The 19,957-nt window shown below is 41.1% G+C and overlaps 1 protein-coding gene across 1 annotated transcript in view; it reads left to right on the plus strand.

Annotated features, from left to right (window-relative positions):
- The first annotated feature begins 9,932 nt into the window (after positions 1 to 9,932).
- Positions 9,933 to 19,957, plus strand: part of LOC111157209 (X-linked inhibitor of apoptosis) — a 55,828-nt gene continuing 45,803 nt past the window's right edge. Inside the window, exon 1 of the mRNA XM_022518504.1 lies at positions 9,933 to 9,957. The gene's annotated coding sequence lies outside the window, so the exon portion shown is untranslated. The remainder of the gene's footprint in view (positions 9,958 to 19,957) is intronic.

The following is a 19,957-nucleotide window of genomic DNA, read 5'->3' on the forward strand; positions in this document are numbered from 1 at the left end:
AAAGCAATGAGAACTGTGGTAAGAAATACTGAGGGTGGCAGTGCCTTATTTCATCTAGGCAACAAATTCATGGCAAGGCTCAGCCTCATCTATCTTAGAATGAGAATGCAGAATTGAGATAGTTGTTACAAGGAAGGCATTAATACATTTTTATTTGAATTGAAAAAAAAAGTCAGACTTTTTAAAACAAAATAAGTCTCATTTGACTTTTTTTTATGATGAAGAGGACTGACTGCCAGTTAGATTATATAGTGGGCATTTTCTGTAAATTGAATAAACTCTGATCAGTAACATCAAAAGCTTTTGATGAAAAAATATTTAAAGCTCAAGAAGAAACAGAAATATTTATTTTAAAATACTAAATTGGCAAATATACATTCAAATTAATATTTTAATTTTTCCAACCCTTTCTGAGTATATCAGGTTAAATAAGTTACACTCAATGAAAAAGTAAAGAGGTACAGTTACTAGTCATCTAAAAAGCCTTTTTGGTATAGTTCCTAGAAGGTGAGAAATTGAATAACTCTAGTGAATGAGTAACAAATCCTTTTACAAGTCACATGGTTTCCAATCCTTTGCTTTCAACAAATTTGAAGGAAAATCTAATCAAGTAGCCAGACAAGAGATCATAAAAAGACATTTCTGATAGATCATTATGTGATTTTTGGCAAACAACTCAGAAAGAGCTCAAAAATTAAATTACGATGCTATTACAATACTATTATATTTTCAGATGCTTACATGTTTGAACAATTTTCTCAGTGCATCATAAAAACAAAAACAGAATTGAAACTGAACTCTCATTCTAGCAACAGGTTGTATTCATCCACCCATATGTAGACTGGAGGGGACAAAAAAAAGTCCATCTCATTCAAGGGTGCATTTCCAATAAAATTTGACTTTTATGTTTTCCATTAATTTATCAAAATGTATAAAAAATTTATGTTTTGACCAATTTTATACCAATAATAACAGTTACAAGTAACTCAATCCAGAGAAATTTTTTAATAGCTAAAAATGTTTATAGGACACTTGCTAAAAAATTGTTTTATATTCACATTTTTGTGCAAAGAAATATGATAGAGTGATAGGGTGCCTGGGTGGCTCAGTGGGTTGGACCTCTGCCTTCGGCCCAGGTCATGATCTTGGGGTCCTGGGATTGAGCCCCGCATAGGGCTCTCTGCTCAGCAGGAAGCCTGCTTCGCTCTCTCTCTCTGCCTGCCTCTCGGCCTACTTATGATCTCTCTCTGTCAAATAAATAAATAAAATCTTTAAAAAAAAGAAATGATAGAGTGATCAATAAAGGACTCTAAGCATAAAAATATATCACCTAAGATAATATTCTATGGGAGAAGTGGAAAGGAAAAATGAATTAAAGACAAAAATAGATAAAAATTTTCTGGCTATTAAAGAAGATCTTATCCCTTTAACTTTCATATGGATGATGTTGGGTATCAAACCACTATGGTACTTAGAATTCATTTAAAATAATGATAGATTTGGCTTTTATGTCACCATTTATATTATCTTGGAAATTACATCCTTTGTAAGTATCTTAAAATGAAAACATTTTTATGTCACATTAACATGTAAAACTGGATCCATAATTTTTCAAAATTCTTTGAGGGATATGAGAGCAAATAGCATGAAAAACACTGGTCTAAAAATCATTTCCTACCCTATAATGAAATTATACTCTCTTATATTTTAGTTTTTAAACATTATATTTATTTGAGAGAGAAAGCAGGAGCAAGGAAGAGGAGCAGAGGGAGAAGCAGGCAGGGATCCTGACAACAATGTGGGGCTTGATCCAGGACCATGAAGATCATGAAGATCCTGAGCTGAAGATACACGCTTAACTGACTGAGCCACCCAGGCACCCTCTCTTGTATTTTCTTTAAAAATGTCAAAGTTTTGGGGCACCTGGGTGACTTGGTTAACCATCAGACTTGGTTTGGGCTCACATCATGAGCTCCTGGACTGCTTCCCCTCCCACTCTCCCTCTGTCCCTCCCTCCACTCGAGCATTCCCTCTATCTCTTTCTCCTGATTAAAAAAATAATAACAATAAAATTTGAAAAAATGTCAAAGTTTTGCCTTTCACATTTCTGTCTCTAATCAGCCTGGAGTTGATTTCCCTAAAACATAGCCCAGATAGACACAGCACCAGAATCAGCTGGAGCCTGTGGCGAAGCTTTACATTTCCACCAAACATGGCTTAGCTTTACTGACTCCGAATCACAGGAGTGGGGAGTATCCAAGAATTAGTACTGTCAAAAAGCTGTTCAAGTGGCGGCACCTGGGTGGCTCAGTTGTTAAGTGTCTGCCTTCAGCTCAGGTCATGATCCCAGGGTCCTGGAATTGAAGCCTGCATCAGGCTCCACTCCCAGCTTGTGTTACCTTTCTCGCTGTGTCTGTTAAAAAAAAAAAAAATCGGTGTTCAAGTGATTCTGACTCACCCTCAGGTTTGGGAACCATTGACTTACATGATAAAGGCCAAATGATATAATATGCCGTGCAAGGTGTTAGAGACTGGACTGTATTCTCCCCAAAATTCATGTTGAAGTCCTAACCCCCAGTACTTCAGAATGTGACTGCATTTGGAGATAAGGCTTTTGAAGAGGCAATTAAGTTTAAAAACTAGGTGATTAGGGTGTGCCCTAATCCAATATGACAGATGTCTTCATTGAGAAGAGATTAGGAGGCAGACACACCAAGAGGGAAGACACAGAGAGAAGACGGCCATCTGCAAGCCTAGAGGACAGACCTCAGATGTTGAACCTGCCAACACCTTGAACTCAGACTTTAAGCCTCCAAGACTGTGAGAAAACAAATTTCTGTTGTGTAAGCCACATGGTCTGTGGTATTTTGTTATGGCAGCTCGAGTAGACTAATATACAAGGATTTTATCTGGGCCCTGACTACCAGAGCCACAGCTCTCTTGTCAGGCTCCATCCATTCCCCCCCATCACCACCCACCCACACCTCCGGCTTGCTAGTTTGGAGACCTTGGGCAACCTAACCTCTCTGTCCGTTTTCTTACCTATGAAATGGGGATAATAATATCACTTTCCAGGAGCTGCATGATGATTAAATGTGATCATCTAACTGATGATCTGAACACAATGTGAACATAAAAATACTCAGTAAATGTTAGCGGCTACACTCTGGCCATTCTCCACTAACTGCCATTCTCCAGCTACATGTTGTTTTGTTCCACCTCCATGAGTCAGCACGTCTGCTGACTGTCTTAGAATGCCCTTCTCCCACCTCCTCAGCTAGCTAAATCTTGGTTGTCCTTCAAGACTGAAGTCCGTGTAGAGCCAGCTCTGATTCACTCTTCTCCTCCCTCCCACGCTTCTAGAGCGCTCCTCTAGATTCCCACAGCACTCTGTGCTTGCCTCTACCAAGTGAGATGCCATCGCAGGGGTTTAGGCAGAGGAGTGACCTGATCTGGCTTGAGTACCTACCATATGGCAGGCACCATTTTAGGTTCCGAGTCAAGACGAGAATAAAAAGAAGAGTTAACTTATAGGATTACTGAGAGGATTATGAGAGACTTTAGACAGTGCCTAGCATATGGTAAACTCTCAGTAAGTGCTAACAATTAGTATCTATCTATATTCAGGACACTTCCTCACATCTATTGACATCTGTGGCCTTTGGTTCAGTCTTCCTCCCTAAACACAAATCCCACTATCATCCTGGGTCATGACACCTCCAACATGTTAGCGCCTCTCCTGGACCTCAACCATGTGTCTGGTCCTGGACCAGACACACCATGACAATATCCTGACCTTGACACTGTTGTTGGACTTTTGCAGACTAAAAACATTGTGTATAACCATAAGAATAGATTAGAAACCTGGGCAGAATTTTCCATTAGCTTAAGTTGAGAGTGAGCTCTTCAGTCCCTACTCCAAACAAGCAAAAAGTCTCTTCTGTATGACTGAGTCCTGGAGGATAAAAGCAAAGGAAAAAAGAGAGGGCTGTCTGGAGATGCTAGTTTTGTGGGCACGAGATAAGGGCAGGCATCTTTGTGACTGCTCAAAGAGAGGAAATTACAGTAGCCATCTTTCTGGCAGCAAGGAGGGAGGGAGAGGTTAGCAATCAAGATACCTGAGCAAAAGTCAGGAGACTGAGGGGCAGTGCTGCTGATAGATACTGTTCAGCATGAATGACCTTCACGGAGGCTATTCTCTGGTGATGAGTCAAGAGTAATCCTATGGGATGCCTGGGCGGCTCAGTTGGTTGGACCACTGCCTTCGGCTCAGGTCATGATCCAGGAGTCTCAGGATCAAGTCCCGCATCGGGCTCCCAGCTCCACGGGGAGTCTGCTTCTCCCTCTGACCTTCTCCTCGCTCATGCTCTCTCTCACTGTCTCTCTCTCCAATAAATAAATAAAATCTTTAAAAAAAAAAGAGTAATCCTATGCAGGTGTGTACTCCTTCCTGCCAGAAGGTACATAGCTCTGAGGGCAATGCCTGGAAGTCAGGGCTCACCCCACCTTCCTTCACTGTAAACAATTCTGCTCTCTATTTAGTTGGACTTTCACTTAAAACTGCATTTCCAGAAAGCGTTATAGTGCTAAACTTTGGCTGTTCTTCCCAGCAGATAACTACATATGTTATTTTCCACAGAATCCAGCTACCATTGAGGTGTGATGATCACCCTCTAGATTCTTCTCTACTTACCTACATCTCATCACTTTTAGCCTCTAAGGATGTATCCTTTTTCCCATTCAAGGTTAATGCTACTACTCATTCTTGATTCATTTCTGCTGCATCTTTATGCTATCTTTTTCCCTTTTGCCATTAAACTGCTGCTTGGAGTATTTGGCAATGGTCTAACATTGGCAATTCAGATGGTCCAAGCTAATATACCTTTGTACTTTTCCTCTCTAAATATTCCTTCTCCTCGACCAAAAACAATTAAAACAAAACATCCTTGTACAGACAAGAGTAACCTCTCCAAAGATTGTATTTTTCTAACTTCACACCTCCTGTGTCCCTTCGTATAAAACCTAAACACCATACCTCAGCTATGTCTGCCTTTGCTGTTCACATCTCCCGAATGACAAATCACCTAACAAATATTTTCCAAGGGTCTGGCGTGTTTATGAAGTTTTTAGTCAATCATTCAATAAATAACTTCTGAGTAGCTACACTGTGCCAGACACTATTCTAAATACTTGGGCTAGATCAGTGAACAAAAGAAAAATTCCTGTCCTCTTGGAGCTTACAGTCTAGTAGGGGTTGGTAGGAGACATACAACAAATAAACACAATAAAGAAAATAATTGGAGTGCCTGGGTGGCTCTGTCAGTTAAATGTCTGCCTTCAGCTCAGGTTCATGATCTCCAGGTCCTGGGACAGGGCCCCATTTAGGGCTCTCTGTTCAGCAGGAAGTCTGCTTCTCCCTCTCCCTCTGCCCCTCCCCACCACTCATTTTCTTTCTCTCTCTCAAATAAATAAATAAAATATTTTTAAAAAATAACCATACAGTACGTTCCAAAGTGATAGATGCCATGGGGGAAAAAAAAGTAGAGCAGGAGAGATTGAGAACGCTATGAGAGAAGTTGTAATTTTAGATATGGTGGTCATGGTAGGCCTTATTGAGAAGGCAATAATTTTCTTTTTTGAGAGGGTGACAATTAAGCAAAGACTTGAAGGGCAAGCCATGGAAAAATCTGGGGGAAGTGTTCCATGCAGAGTGAATAGCAAGTGCCAAGGCCCTGAGGCAGGAAAGCTAAAGGAATAGGGGAAAGACTAGGAGATGAAGACATAAAGGGACAAAGGACCCTGACTGTGTAGAGCCTTTGTATTAGTAATTTACTGTTGAGCAACAAATTGCCTAAAATTTAGCTATTTAAGGGGTACCTGGCTGGCTTAGTCAGTGGAACACGGGACTCTTGATCTCGAGGTCATGAGTTTGGGCCATGGTAGGCATGGAGATTATGGAAAAAAATAAAAACAAGTAAAATTTAGCTATTTAAAACAGCAATACACAGGAATTAAGAGTGGTTTGGCTGGTGGTTTTGGCTTTGGGTTTCAAGAAGTTGCAGTCATCAGAAGTCTGGGCCTCAAGAATCCTCTTCCAAGGTGGCTCACTCATGTGGTTGACAAGTTGGTGTCTGTTGGTGGTGGGGGAGGAGTAGATGTGAAGAAGGGGAGGACTCAGGTTTTTCCCATGTGGGCCTCTCTACATGCTGTTTGAGAATCCTTATGATATAACAGATGGCTTCCCACAGAGCAACCAATCCAAGACAGAGTGAGGCAGAGACCACAATGCTTTTTATGACCTAGGCTTTTTTTTTTAGGATTTTTTTTATTCATTTGACGGAGAGAGATATCACAAGAAGGCGGAGAGGCAGGCAGAGAGAGAGAGGAGGAAGCAGGCTCCCTGCTGAGCAGACAGCCCGATGCAGGGCTCGATTCCAGGACCCTGAGATCATGACCTGAGCCGAAGGCAGAGGCTTTAACCCACTGAGCCACCCAGGCGCCCCATGACCTAGGCTTTTAAATCATATGCCATCACTTCCACAGTATTCTATTAGTTTACACAGGTCAGCCCTACTTCTCTGTAGAAGACAACTAGCCAAGGGCATGAAGAGCAAGAGGTAAAGATCAGTAGAGATCATCTTGGTGGCTGGCTTCAATCGTCTTTGTAGGCCATTATACATCTGTGGCTTTTACCCCGAGTAAAATGGAGAGCCACTGAGGGCTTTGAGCAGATAAATGAAAATGACAATGAGCTGACTTACTAGCACAGCTTTGACTGCTGTGTGAATAGACTGGAGAGGAGCAAGGATGTAAGCTGCAAGACGAGCGAGGAAGCTAAAGTGCAAGAGACAGACAGACCAGGGTCATAATGGTGTCAATGTGAATTGGTGGGATTCTGGATATATTTTGAAAATTGAGATGGATAGGATTTGCTGATGAATTGGATGTGAGATAGAAGAGGTGGGGATTGGATTAAAGATGACTCCAAGAGTTTTGGAGGAATTACAAAAATGAGTTAGACATAGATCTTACCATAAATGAACTTCAGGTATAGGTGAGATAAGACATGTGCACAAATAGGTATATTACATCACAGAAAGCACTGTGTTCCATAACAAGGGCACAAATTCAAGTGCCAAGTGAGATAAAAATTTCTCAAGGTACTCAATGCCACTGATACGTATACTTAATAATGGTTAAATGGTAAATTTTACGTTATATACTTTTTCTTAAGTGATCTCTATGCCCAACATGGGGCTGGAATTCACAACCCAAGATCAAGGGTCACATGCTCCACTGACTGAGCCAACCAGACGCCCCTATGTTATACACATTTAATTACAACTTTGAAAAGGTGCTAACAAAACCAAAAACAAAAATTCAAGTGCCAAGAGAGTTCAGAATAGGAAGAAGAGATGACCCTCAGCTAAAGGAATCAGAGGCTTTGACTAAGGGCAGTCTTTCTACCCTTGAGCCATTTCAGTAAATGAATGGAAGGCAGAAAAGCTGGGGGTGGGCAGGGGCACAGTTCATAGGTCTATTTTGTTAGAGGATAGTGTGCAATAAAACTACAGTCGATGACTGATGACAGCGTTCTGTGATCGTCTCAAGTGACCTCAAGGAAGAATCAAAAACAGAAAGAACTGGAAAACCAATTAAGCAGAGACATGCAAGCAATATTTTTAAACAATCAGATATGATAGAAACATAAAGTATTAAGATGACCTAAGGGTCTTTCTTGTGTCTGTGTGGAAATCAGTAAAACTTAATTTCTTTTAAGCCTTAATTTTTACAACTGTAACAAATTATACCTTTTGATGTGCAAGTATTTGGACAGCTGCTCGCAAGCAAGCATACCCTTTTCCCCTTTTGTATATATAATCCCCGGTAGCTAATGAGCTTTGGAGCAGTTCTTCAGAGCCATCTGAAAGACAGTTTTCCCAGGCCATAGCCCCCAGTAAGACAATGAATAAAGCATTTGCTAACCTAGTTTGAGGATGGTTGTCTTTCAGTTGACAGTAGGGTATCCAAGGGAGAGTGAACATAGAGCTAAGGTGTTTTAACATTATCTGGGAAGTAGTTTTGAAGGGTTTAACTTACATGGCCTTGTACAGGCTGTACTGCTGGCAACCAGTCCTAGGGATAGAGAGGCCAGTCCAGGAGACCGGGTAGTGGTCAGACACACCTGTAATCAGAAGATCTAGGTTTGAATCAGTGTTCCAGCTCCCACACCTACTCACAGTGTGACTTTGGGCAAGCCACCTAAATTCTCTTAACCTCAGTGTCTTCCTCTGTAAAATGGAAATGATGGTAGTTACATATTTCATAAGATTGCTCTGAGAATTAAACGAGATAAGTATTTGCTTGCAATTAGTATTACCACAGTAAGTCAGATGTGAGATTTTCAGAGCTAGGACAGTAAAGGACGATCGGAGAGGGTAATATTTAGCAAAAGCCTAACAATCAGAAAGAAGTCTTTTCTCTCCTCCCTCCAAGTTGCCTTTTCAAGAAGAGCAACATCATTTGAGGATGGAGGTGATATTTATAATCTTCCTCTTTAAATGAAACACTCATTCAGAACCTCTCGTGTCACTACGCTGGCATATAAGGGAGCTCCCAAGTTTGTGAAACAAAATTCATTTGTCTTTTTGACAATCTTACAGCATACCTGAAATAAATCCAGGATATGCTCAGCATTTTATGTACCAGATTTCCAGTTTTCCCTGACTTCTGCTTTCTTCCTACTCATTTTCCCTTTCTTTATCTCTCAATCCCCTTGCTGTCCCAAATGAATGTCTTTCCTTTTATCCTTCCCAACTAGGCCACAGACCATATTCTTAATCTCAGTTCCCTCATTTCTTTTTTATTTTTTTTTTATTTTTAAAGATTTTATTTAACTATTTGTCAGAGAGAGAGAGGGAGAGAGAGCGAGCACAGGCAGACAGAATGGCAGGCAGAGGCAGAGGGAGAAGCAGGCTCCCTGATGAGCAAGGAGCCCGATGCGGGACTCGATCCCAGGACGCTGGGATCATGACCTGAGCCGAAGGCAGCTGCCCAACCAACTGAGCCACCCAGGCGTCCCAGTTCCCTCATTTCTTAGCTGCATGCTAGTGGAGGGGTTTATCCTCTCTATGCCTCAATTTCCTCTGTAAAATGGGATTAATAAGAGAGTGCCTACCTCACAGAGTTGTCAAAATTACAACAAAGAACACGTTATATGCCTACCACATTGCCTGATCTACAGTAAGAACGCAACTTATTCGCTCTTTTCATCCGTAATTTTATCTCTAGTCCCCAACTGGTCAACACCAGAGTCCAGCAGGTAAAAGCCGTGGGAAAAAACACCTCAAGGGTAAAGAGGAAACGCTTGAGCGGGGGGGCGGGGACTGCGAAGTTACACACTGCGCAGGCGCATCCGCCAGGTCAGGCTCTGGCTTCCAGCTGGGGGGGGGGGGGGGGGGGGGGGGGGGGCGCGGGCTTCAATTGTCCTGGCTGCCCCCTTCCGGCCCAGGGAAGTGGCGGGACCTTGGCTGCGCCCCGGGAGGGCTCAGCACTACTCAAGGACGCCAGGGCCCGAAGGGTAAGTTCGAAAATGGCGGAGGGGAAGAAGGAGGGGCCTTGCAGGGCGGGAGGCTATCCCCCGGGTGGGGGCGGTAAAAAGGAGTCTGCGGGGGTAGGGGGGTACCCGTGGCGAGGCCGGGGCCGTGAGATTGAGCGACAGTGGCCGGTGTCTGTTTGAGGCCCTGCCTTGGACTCGGGGGTTCCTCCGGGCGATGGGCGGACTGGTGGGTGCGCCTGCGGGAGACGAAGGGACTTCCGTTTCCTTCTAGGCTGGGGCCCGGCCGCAGAGCGGAGTTGGCATTTCCAGATTGGGGCTCGGGCCGCCCCTCCTCCAGGACCCTCCCCTCCGGACCGCGCAGGGCGCCGCGGGCGATCCGGGCTGGCTCTCCTAGCGCGGTGGGTACTGCCTGTACGGGCTTCCTCCTCCTCAACCCCCCCTCCCCGCGGGCCCCGCGCTGCGGGGGAGGGCGGGAAGGCCGCCCGTGTGCGGCGCGGGTGGCCCAGCAGCGGCTCCTTGCCCAGGTTCCTGGGAGCGCCGAAGGAAGGCGTGGGTGGGTGGGTGGCTTCAGGCGGCCGGGTGCCGTCTTAAACCCTGTGACCCCTAAGGTAAATCGAGTCAAAGAACTTTTTTTTTTTTTTAGGGGCAAAGGGGCCCCCCCCTTCCCCCCCCCCCCCCCGCCAATCTGATGCGTGTGGCAGGTATTGAGCTGGGTGGAGTGTGCCTGGCAAGGGCTTGTGAAGCAGAAAGAATAGGAGCCAAAGAGCTTCCGGAAGAGGAAATTAGCTAGTAATTCTTTCCAATCTTTGCTGCCCTAGTCACCTCCCGAGCATATTCTGTGAGTAAAACAAAATTCAGTCTAACTTTCAGTTTCATTATTTTAACTCCATAATACACTTGTTTTTGGGAGGAGGGGGTTGGTTATTGCTGAAACTAAGCGTTTCAGCAACAGCCCCCTCCACCTCCAAAAAAAGAAAAATGTCAATCAAAGCTTTGTGAAAACCTATCCAATTTTAATAATCTACTACTTTGCTTTCGAGTATAATTATGTCCCTAGGTTCGTCACACTATACCTTGATAGTCAGTGACGCATAGAAATGTACTCTTGTAAGACTGGAGGTTGCTATGGTGTTTCTTTCTTCTCTTTTTTTTACTTCGGATTTCTTAAGACCAGTTCAAGAGAACACAGTTACAGACGGCCATCTTAGAACTATAACATTTTAGAGTTGGAAGGGATCTTAGTCGAATCGTCTTAATTTTACAAAAGCGGAAACTGAGGTACGGGAAGATTTCATGGCTTGCCTGAGGCAAGCTCAACTAAGATTAGAACCCAGCTTGTCTGGCTCCTTGCTCACAGCTCATTCGGAGCAACTGCTGCACATACCTCCAAGCAAGAAAATTAAACATTCAACTCACCGCACACTTCGGAAGCGTATACCACTCCGTACCATACAGCTGTGCTACAACTTTCGATGTATTTAACGTGTTTATGAAGCCAGTGCTTGAGATATTTTCCCCATCATTCAAGAAGTGGCAACAGTAGGTTAAGATTTATACACACATGCACATATGCATATTTGAATATGCTTAGATAATTTCTTGAAGTATACACAAGAAAAATGTGGACAGTGGCTACTTAATGGAGGGATGGAGAGGGGCGGGATGTTTTTTAATTTGCACTTAACATGTGGCCTAATGTATTGTTGGAATTTCTTTTTTTTTTAAGATTTTATTTATTTATTTGACAGATCACAAGTAGGCAGAGAGGCAGGCAGAGAGAGAGGAAGGGAAGCAGGCTCCCTGCTGAGCTGAAGACAGGCTTTAACCCACTGAGCCACCCAGGCGCCCCTGTTTGGAATTTCTTAACATAAGTATTGATTTTACAATTAGGAACAATTTTGAAACTTCACACACCTCTATGTATATCAACATAAGTATTTATCTGTGCTATGTAAAGACGTATATGCATTTATGTATCTGTGGTCTATATTGTAAAATCCAGTATGGTTCCTGTCAGCCTACCTGGCAGAGCAGGCCTGATTATCAGATGCTCACATTTCTTGTGTTCTCTTTTTGTCCCTAATATAAGATGGTAAAAAGAATATATGTTACTACTAATCTTTATATATTCTTAGAAAATATGCTGACTTTTCCTTATCGAGTAAGATAGCAAACTATAACATTCAAGATACCCAGTTTGATGCAGTGAAAAAATCTGAATGTGGAATCTTTGTGGATAAGAATCATTTTTTAAAAATCGAGATTGGAAGGGTCTCTGGTGATTAGTACTTCAACTCTTTTCTTTTTATGAATAGGTTAACTGGGATTCAAAAGGGTCGAAAAAGTAACTTGCCCAAGATTATATATCTAATTATTAGAAGAGCTTGGACTAAGGTCTGGGTCCTAGTCCAGTACCCCTTGTGCTACCTTTATAACTTTATTGCTTTGTAGTCCATTCAGAGACTCCCAACTAGGCATAAAAAGTAATGCTGGCTAAAGGTTAGGCCCATTTCAGTAGATAAGAATTATTGTAATTAACATGCCCATTAATTTGTACAGTGCTTGAAATATTTTACTAACCTAAATGTTCCCCTTACATTTGGTTATAAACATTAATTTGTTTGATAAATTCTTTGTTTCTCTTGTAAACACTTACCCCAGTATGAAATGATACTGTCGCTAGTTTTTTTTTTTGTTCTAATATTTAAAAGTCTGGTAGTTAGTGCTAATGTGAGGGGGGAAAAAGTTACATTTTATAAAGTAAACATTTATTGATCACCTACTGTATGCCAGGGATTGTACTGTGTGGTGTAGGGTTCGAAAGACAGATGTGGCAAAATAGATGTCCTTGTTCCCTTGAGGCTGGGAGATTATCATGAGCTGTCAGTTCTCAGCTTTATCTCTGTGTTCTAATCTGGTAATAGTATTATAAAATGTAATCTGTAGCACTATTTAAGGTCATCATGAGTAGATTTGAGGAGACAAAAACAGTAGTGGTAAAAGAAATTGATGTTGAATACTCTTTTTCTTTTTAAACTTAAGGCAAAAAAGGTATTTATTGCTAACAAAATTTAAAAGTTCCAGGCTTCCAGCTCTTCACCAGTTCTTCCTGTGCAATTCCCGGTGAACATTTAACTATTTTCATGTCTTGGAGGTCATGTGGTACAGTGAGAGTTGCCTTGGATTTGATGCCTGGGTTGTCTTGGCTTTGTTTCCATTTAGCTGTGAGATTGTGAGCAAGTCACTAAACCCCTCAGTGCCTACATATTTCTATTTTCTTAACATTTTATGAGTTAGATATCCCATTTAAAACATAGAATATTTTGAATATTTTAAATTATAAAATAAATATGTTTATTTTGGAAAAATTATGAAATTGAGAATAGTATAAAGAGAAGAAGCAAAATCCTGTTCTTTTATGCTTGCTTTTACTGTTTTGGCTCATATTGTATGTACATTGCGGTAATCCTTTTTTCTTACTCAGCATTCTATATTGAAGATTTCCTGTGTCATGAAAAGTCTTTTAAAATGTAGTTTTTATTTATCCTCCATATTCTTCTTTTCTTTTAAGATTGATTTATTTGAAACAGAGAAAGCACAAGCAGGGGGAGGGACAGAGGAGAGGGAAAGACAAGCAGACTCCCTGCTGAGTGATGACCTGTTGTGGTGAGGGGACTCAGTCCCAGGACGCCTGAGATCATGACCAGAGCCGAAGTCAGACGCTTAACCTACTAAGCCACCCAGGCACCCTGGGAGACAGAGTCTTAAGCAAACTCCACACTGAGCATGGAGCCTGATGTGGGGCCGATCGCAGATCACAACTTGATCGGAAACCAAGAGCTGGATGCTTAACAATTGTGCCACCCAGGTGCCCCATATCCTACATCTTATTCTATGCTTTGCCTTCATTTTATAAAGTAACAGGTTTGGGCTAGTTGACTCCAAAGATTGAAAATCCATTATAGTAGTTTTTTTTTAATTGATTATCTCAGATTTTACCAAAGGAAAAAAATCCCATATAACAATTCAAAATCTTTTTGGAATAAATACCTCAAATAAAATGATAAGAAATTAAGAATAAGGTGGAGATATAAACCTTAATAATTTGTGATTATTCTTTCATTTTTTTCTGCCTTTATGATTTGAATACTTTATTTTAAAAATTTCACATGCTAAGTACTTGAACTTTAATTTGTTGAAGATGTGATGATACCTGTGTCACTACTGTGTTAAAAGCTGGCCTGTTTTATCTTGTAGGGTGGGTACAGAATAAGTTGAAGAGGGAAAAACTGGGTTGCTGGGATTATCATAGTACAGAGGAGAGAAAATTTGTGGAAGCTCAGAAGGGTTCAATAACTTGCTTAAAGTCCAAATAGCTATTATGTTGCAGGGGTAGGATTTGAATCCAGATTTCTCTGATTCTGGTAGTCATGCTTTTCTTCCATTGCATGTTATATTTTAGAAGATCTCTTAGACACATATTTTGATGGTATTGCTTTGATCAAAATTGACTAACTCAGTATCTTTCAATAAATTGAGGAACTGAAGTGAGAAATGCTGAGATAGCACTTAAGATGGTTTTCAGCTTGAGACAACCCATCCAACACACCCTGAGCACCTTCTGCTTTGAGCCAAATTCTTACATCACTGTATTAACAGTAACTGTCATGTAGTAAGTACGTGCCTGGCAAAAAATGGTTGACTGAAGGCACCTGAGTGGTGCAGTTGGTTGAGCATTCAACTCTTGGTTTTGGCGCAGGTCAAGATCTCAGGGTTGTGGGATCAAGCCCCACATTGGGCTTCACACTTGCGTGGAGTCCGCTTAAGTTTCTGTCTCCCTTGGAGATGCATTTCTTTTGTTTGTATTTTTATAAGGCCTAACACTCTGTAGCTTTCCCAGTGAGAAGTGAATAAATCTGGGATGTCTGCCTTTCATTTCCGTGCTGAAAGAAGGAAAGCATAACTCTTGTCAAGTTAAAGGAAGAGTTTTATCAGGTATAGGTCAACACTAAGACCTCAAGCTAAAAAATACTGCTTAAGCGTTTGTAAGATGCTTGCTGGGTGCTTTTTGATTTGTTTGTTTTGATGTTGGGTTTTAAAAATTAGCTTATGAGGCACCTGGGGGTCTCAGTCATTAAGCCTCTGCCTTCAGCTCAGGTCATGATCCCAGGATCCTCAGATCAAGGCCCACATCCGGCTCCATGCTCGGCGGGAAGCCTGCTTCTCCCTCTCCCACTCCCCTACTTGTGTTCCCTCTCTCACTATGTCTCTCTCTGTCAAATAAATAAAATCTTTTCAAAAAATAAAAATAAATAAAAATTAGCTTATTGCTGATTGATCTCTTTTGAAGTCAGAAATATCTGAATTCTTTTCTTTGCCTTGTTAGTTTAAATACACCATTTACAAAAAAAAAAAAAGTTCTCACTCTCCCTTTGCCTCCTCCCCTCTCTCTCTCTCAAATAAATAAATCTTTTAAAAAAATTGTTGACTGAGGGGCATCTGGGTGGCTCAGCTGGTTGGGTGTCTACTTTTGGATCAGGTCGTGATTCCTGGCATTGGGCCTTGAGTTGGGCTCCCCACTCAGTGGGGAGTCTGCTTCTCCCTCTCCCACTGCTTCTCCGCTGGCTTGTGTGCTCTCTCTGTCAAATAAAGAAGTGGAGTCTTTAAAAAAATTGTTGACTGGATGCCTTTGCTTGTTATAATGTATTAGATAAAAAAGGAAAAACTAAAACTTCTAAGGCCTTCCGGATAATTTGAAATAAAGGACTTTCTATGGTCTGAGAAATTAAACAAAGCAGCTGTTGATTAGTTACTATATCTACCAAAAGAATTTGAGGCCAAACTTACGAGTTATATGTTTTATGTGCTCTGATTATACTTAATATTAGATTGTCCTTTGTGTGGTAAAAGCATATTTTATGTAATTTTGTAGGACTTGGCATGGACTTTTATTATTTTTAATTCTGGTATTGTTGTAGCTTTGCTATTTGATACATTTTGCAATTTGATTTTGGTACGATGGATCCCCAATCTTAGTTAAGGATACATGTGATTCACTTATCATGATCTGCTTTTTTTTTTAAGATTTTATTTATTTATTTGACAGACAGAGATCACAAGTAGGCAGAGAGGCAGGCAGAGAGAGGGGGGGAAGCAGGTTCCCTGCTGAGCAGAGAGCCCGATGTGGGGCTTGATCCCAGGACCCTGAGATCATGACCTGAGCCAAAGGCAGAGACTTAACCCACTGAGCCACCCAGGCGCCCTGCCATGATCTGCTTTTATAATGTATTTTCAAGAATATAGGTCATGGTGAAACTGAGGTTTACCTGTACAGACTGGGAATAGCTTGAACTCAGATGATCAGGCAGAGGTTGAACTGAGTGATTTAAGGCTGATTTCCTTAACTGGGGAAAGTTGGTACCACTGTGCATTCCCTGGAATCTATAAATACTTATATATGGTTTGAACTTTTATACATCCTCTTGTGATAATTTTGTTGGCCTCACAACACAGGCCTCTCCTATATGTAATTACATTGCTATGTGCTTTACCTTTCAGTGGCTTCCGCTAATTTTTCAAGCCTTGAAAGGGCCAGGAACTGACATTTTCTGCTGCCTCACCAGACTAACCCTTCTGCCAGTAATTCTTAGAGTAATTTCTTTAGACCCATATTGCTCATAATCACCAGGTTTGACTGTCATTTACTGTATGATCTTTGATGAGTAACAATCAGAAAACCATAGTTTCCCCATATTTCAAATGGGGGCTATGATATATTGCTTAGGTTAAATTAGATACCACATATGAAAACCTTCTAATTGTAATTCACATACGTATTTAGTTATTATCAGAGGTGACATGGTAAAAAAAGAGAGGATGGGCCATGGACTCACACAAGCTCTATGTTGAGTTTTTGACCTTCTGTTAAATAGGGTGACATTTTTTAGTTTCAATTCAGCATGTTGTAGTAGTTTTATGTGTAGCTAACATGATTGTATGGAGGGAAATGAAAGTGAGTTTGTAGATAGTTTAGAACACGTGAGCACTCATTAACTCTGTGGTACTGTTTTAATTTGGCTTGTAGTCACTTGCTGTGGCAGTCTCCTTTACTTGGTGTCATTTTAATTCAAACCCAGACAGAAGACAAACCTGCATGTGTATAGGCAGCAGAGTGACTTTCAGATAGAACTAAATATTTTTACTGGAGAAAAGGAAAAGATGTTGGCTTTTACCAAGAACTTGTTTCAGCACTTGGCTTGAGATCTCAACATGATCATGGAAGAGTACTTAATTCTGAGACATATCTAGGGTAGGTATTACCTGTTCACCAAATCATCTATTAAAGAACCTCGGCATGGCACATGTGGAACCATCTGATTTTTTAAAGTCCTGCATCCTAATCATTCTGTCAGGATAAGTTATCTGAGTAAGTATCAAACAGAGTAAGTTCCACTTCTTTGCCACCAGTCAGTTCTATGGCCTCAGTCAAATCATTTAACTTCCTTATGCTTCAAAATGAAAGAGTGATTTCTGTTATCCTGTCAGCACAAATACAGTCAGCTCTGGTGAACAAGTTTTGCTTGTGGGTGTCTGCAAATTATGATGATTTTAGTTTATAATGTATTTGATTCAGAACTTCCCTTTTGTAAAAATTAGGGGAATTTTTTGGGAAAGATTAGAGGCAACTCTTCTTCTTACCAGGCCCCAAATTAATTGATGATTTTTATAACGCAGTGAATGAATAGTTCAGAACTCCAGCTGTAGACATCACTCAAACATTTGCAACAAAGTCCTTTCATTTTCTTTTTCTTTTTTTCTTTTTTTTACTAACATATAATGTATTATTTGTTTCAGGGGTACAGGCCTGTGACTAGTCCCTCCCATTCTCAACTCAAGTTAACAATAAGTAGCAATTAGGTAATACCTGTATTTCTCAGTCCTCTCTGCTGGTGATTTACTGCCACCAAGCAGGGCACCAAAAGACATTTGTTCATGGCCAACCACTGTGGACATGACCTGATTACCGCTTTTACCTCTGGGAGTTGACCTGTATCTCTCTCTTTTCTTCTTTTTTTTTTTTTTTTAAGATTTTTTTTATTTATTTGACAGAGAGAAATCACAAGTAGGCAGAGAGGCAGGCAGAGAGAGAGGAGGAAGCAGGCTCCCCGCCGAGCAGAAAGCCCGATGCGGGGCCCGAACCCAGGACCTGGGATCATGACCTGAGCCGAAGGCAGCAGCTCAACCCACTGAGCCACCCAGGTGCCCCTCTCTTTTCTTCTTTAACCTGATGATTGACAGTGTTGACATCAGTTTACAATTTCTTCTTTCTCGTTGGTGTGGCTTGGAGTTAGTAATCTAACAGTAATATTACAAAGTAGCAAGCTGGCAAAAATTCTCACCAAAGGCAGAAAGATACGGACCAACAATATATCCTTCCCTCTCCTTGTTATGAGAATGATCTTTTGTGAATGAAAAACCCAAACCTTGCAATACCAGGCCCTGCTTTTGGTAGTTTACTGAGCTAATGTGTTTACAGATGAAGGAAGCATTGTCACCTGGCATATAGCCAAGTAACACCCCCCCCCCCAGTTGGTTGGGTAGGATTATATAAGGGACCTGACTAATTAAGAGCCCAACTGCTTTTTTTTTTTAATAAGAATCTAATCCATTTACTGGATAAAATTTAGAAAATTAAGCACAAAGAAGAAAATAAAAATCAATAATCCCACTGGCCAGAGATAACCACAGTAGAATTCTGATGTATAATTTAGCCTATCTTTATATATCTGTATTTTTTTATAATTAGGATTATACTGCACAGTATTTTGTAATCAGCTTTTTTTTTTCACTTAAGACAACAGGGTGAACATATGTCTGTGTCCTTTAATATTCTTCTACGACCTCAGTTTTTAATGAACGCCTAGTATCCACATTACCGAAGTGTTATCCTCATTTGTTGGATATTGAATTTTTTTGTTTATCAATAGCACTGTATTGAATATCCTTATATATACTTTATTTAAAAAATCCTTGATAGTTTCCTTAAAGTTGATGCTTTCAACTAGAATAGGTGGTTCAGAAGATAATTATATATTTAAGATTTTAGAACATATTGCTACATTACTCTCTAGGAAAGGTGTACTAATTTTTTAAAACTTTTAATTCTAGTGTAGTTAACATAAAGTTATATTTGTTTCAAATGTATAATAATGATTCAACAATTTCATATGTTATTTGGTGCTCATCAAGATAGGTAAGTGTACTCTTTTTTTAAAAAAGATTTTATTTATTTATTTGAGAGAGAGCACAAGTGATGAGAGGAGGCAAGGCAGGGGGCAGAGGGAGAGGGAGAGGGAGAAGCAGACTCCCCTCTTAGCAGGGACCCTGACATGGAGCTTGATTTCAGGACCCCAGGATCATGACCTGAGGTGAAGGCAGATGCTTAACCAACTGAGCCACCCAACTGCCCCAAGATAAGTGTACTCTTAATCCCCTTTACTTGTTTGACCCATTCCCACCACCAAAAAAGTATGCCAATTTTTATTTTTATTTTATTTTTCTTTAAAGATTTTATTTATTTGACAGAGGTGGGGGGGAGCAGGCTCCCCGCTGAGCAGAGAGCCTGATGCGGGGCTCAATCCCAAGACCCTGAGATCATGACCTGAGCTGAAGGCAGAGGCTTAACCCACTAAGCCAGCAAGAGTGCCTGTTACCACGTTCCTTTCCCACTGTTAGATTTTTACTGTTGGCAGTGATGGCCATCACTATCCTGCCAAACAGGACAAAAATGGTGGTATCTTTTAAAATGTTTATTTCCGGGGGGAAAAAAGTTCATTTCCGGGGTGCCTGGGTGGCTTAGTATATTCATAGATCATCTCTGGAGGAATACACAAATTGGTAAGGGTTATTGCTACTGGGAATGTGTTGGGGGATTATTTTTATACTTTTCTAGATTCCTTTGGCTGGTAAACTGATACAGGACAGATTAATAGGAAAAAATTTTGATTACATACATATGGGAGCCCCATGAGAACATGCGATCTACAGGCAGTCAGAGTTGAGATTTATATGCCATCCTAAGCTAGGGAGAAAAGGGGTTAGGGGTCTGAGACTTCAAAGGGGAGAAGGACAGTTTATAGGAAGATAGGAAGAACAAATGTTGGATAAATGTTTGCCAGGCCATACATAGACAATGAAACACAGAGGAGTTTGATCTCCAGGTCCTACAGAGCTTCCCCCAGTTTACCACACCTAGCTCGTATTCTTTGCAGTTATCTTTGGTGATAGTTCTCTTCCTGGACCAGGCCCTCTATCTAAATTACTTTGGGCAGTTGAGGAGGAGGTAAAAGCATTTCCTGAATCTTTGGGGCTTGACTCACTTCCGGTTAAAGTAGTCCA

Source organism: Enhydra lutris, unplaced genomic scaffold (genome assembly GCF_002288905.1).
Source record: "Enhydra lutris kenyoni isolate GAN:26980312 unplaced genomic scaffold, ASM228890v2 scaffoldscaffold53, whole genome shotgun sequence".
Taxonomy (NCBI): domain Eukaryota; kingdom Metazoa; phylum Chordata; class Mammalia; order Carnivora; family Mustelidae; genus Enhydra; species Enhydra lutris.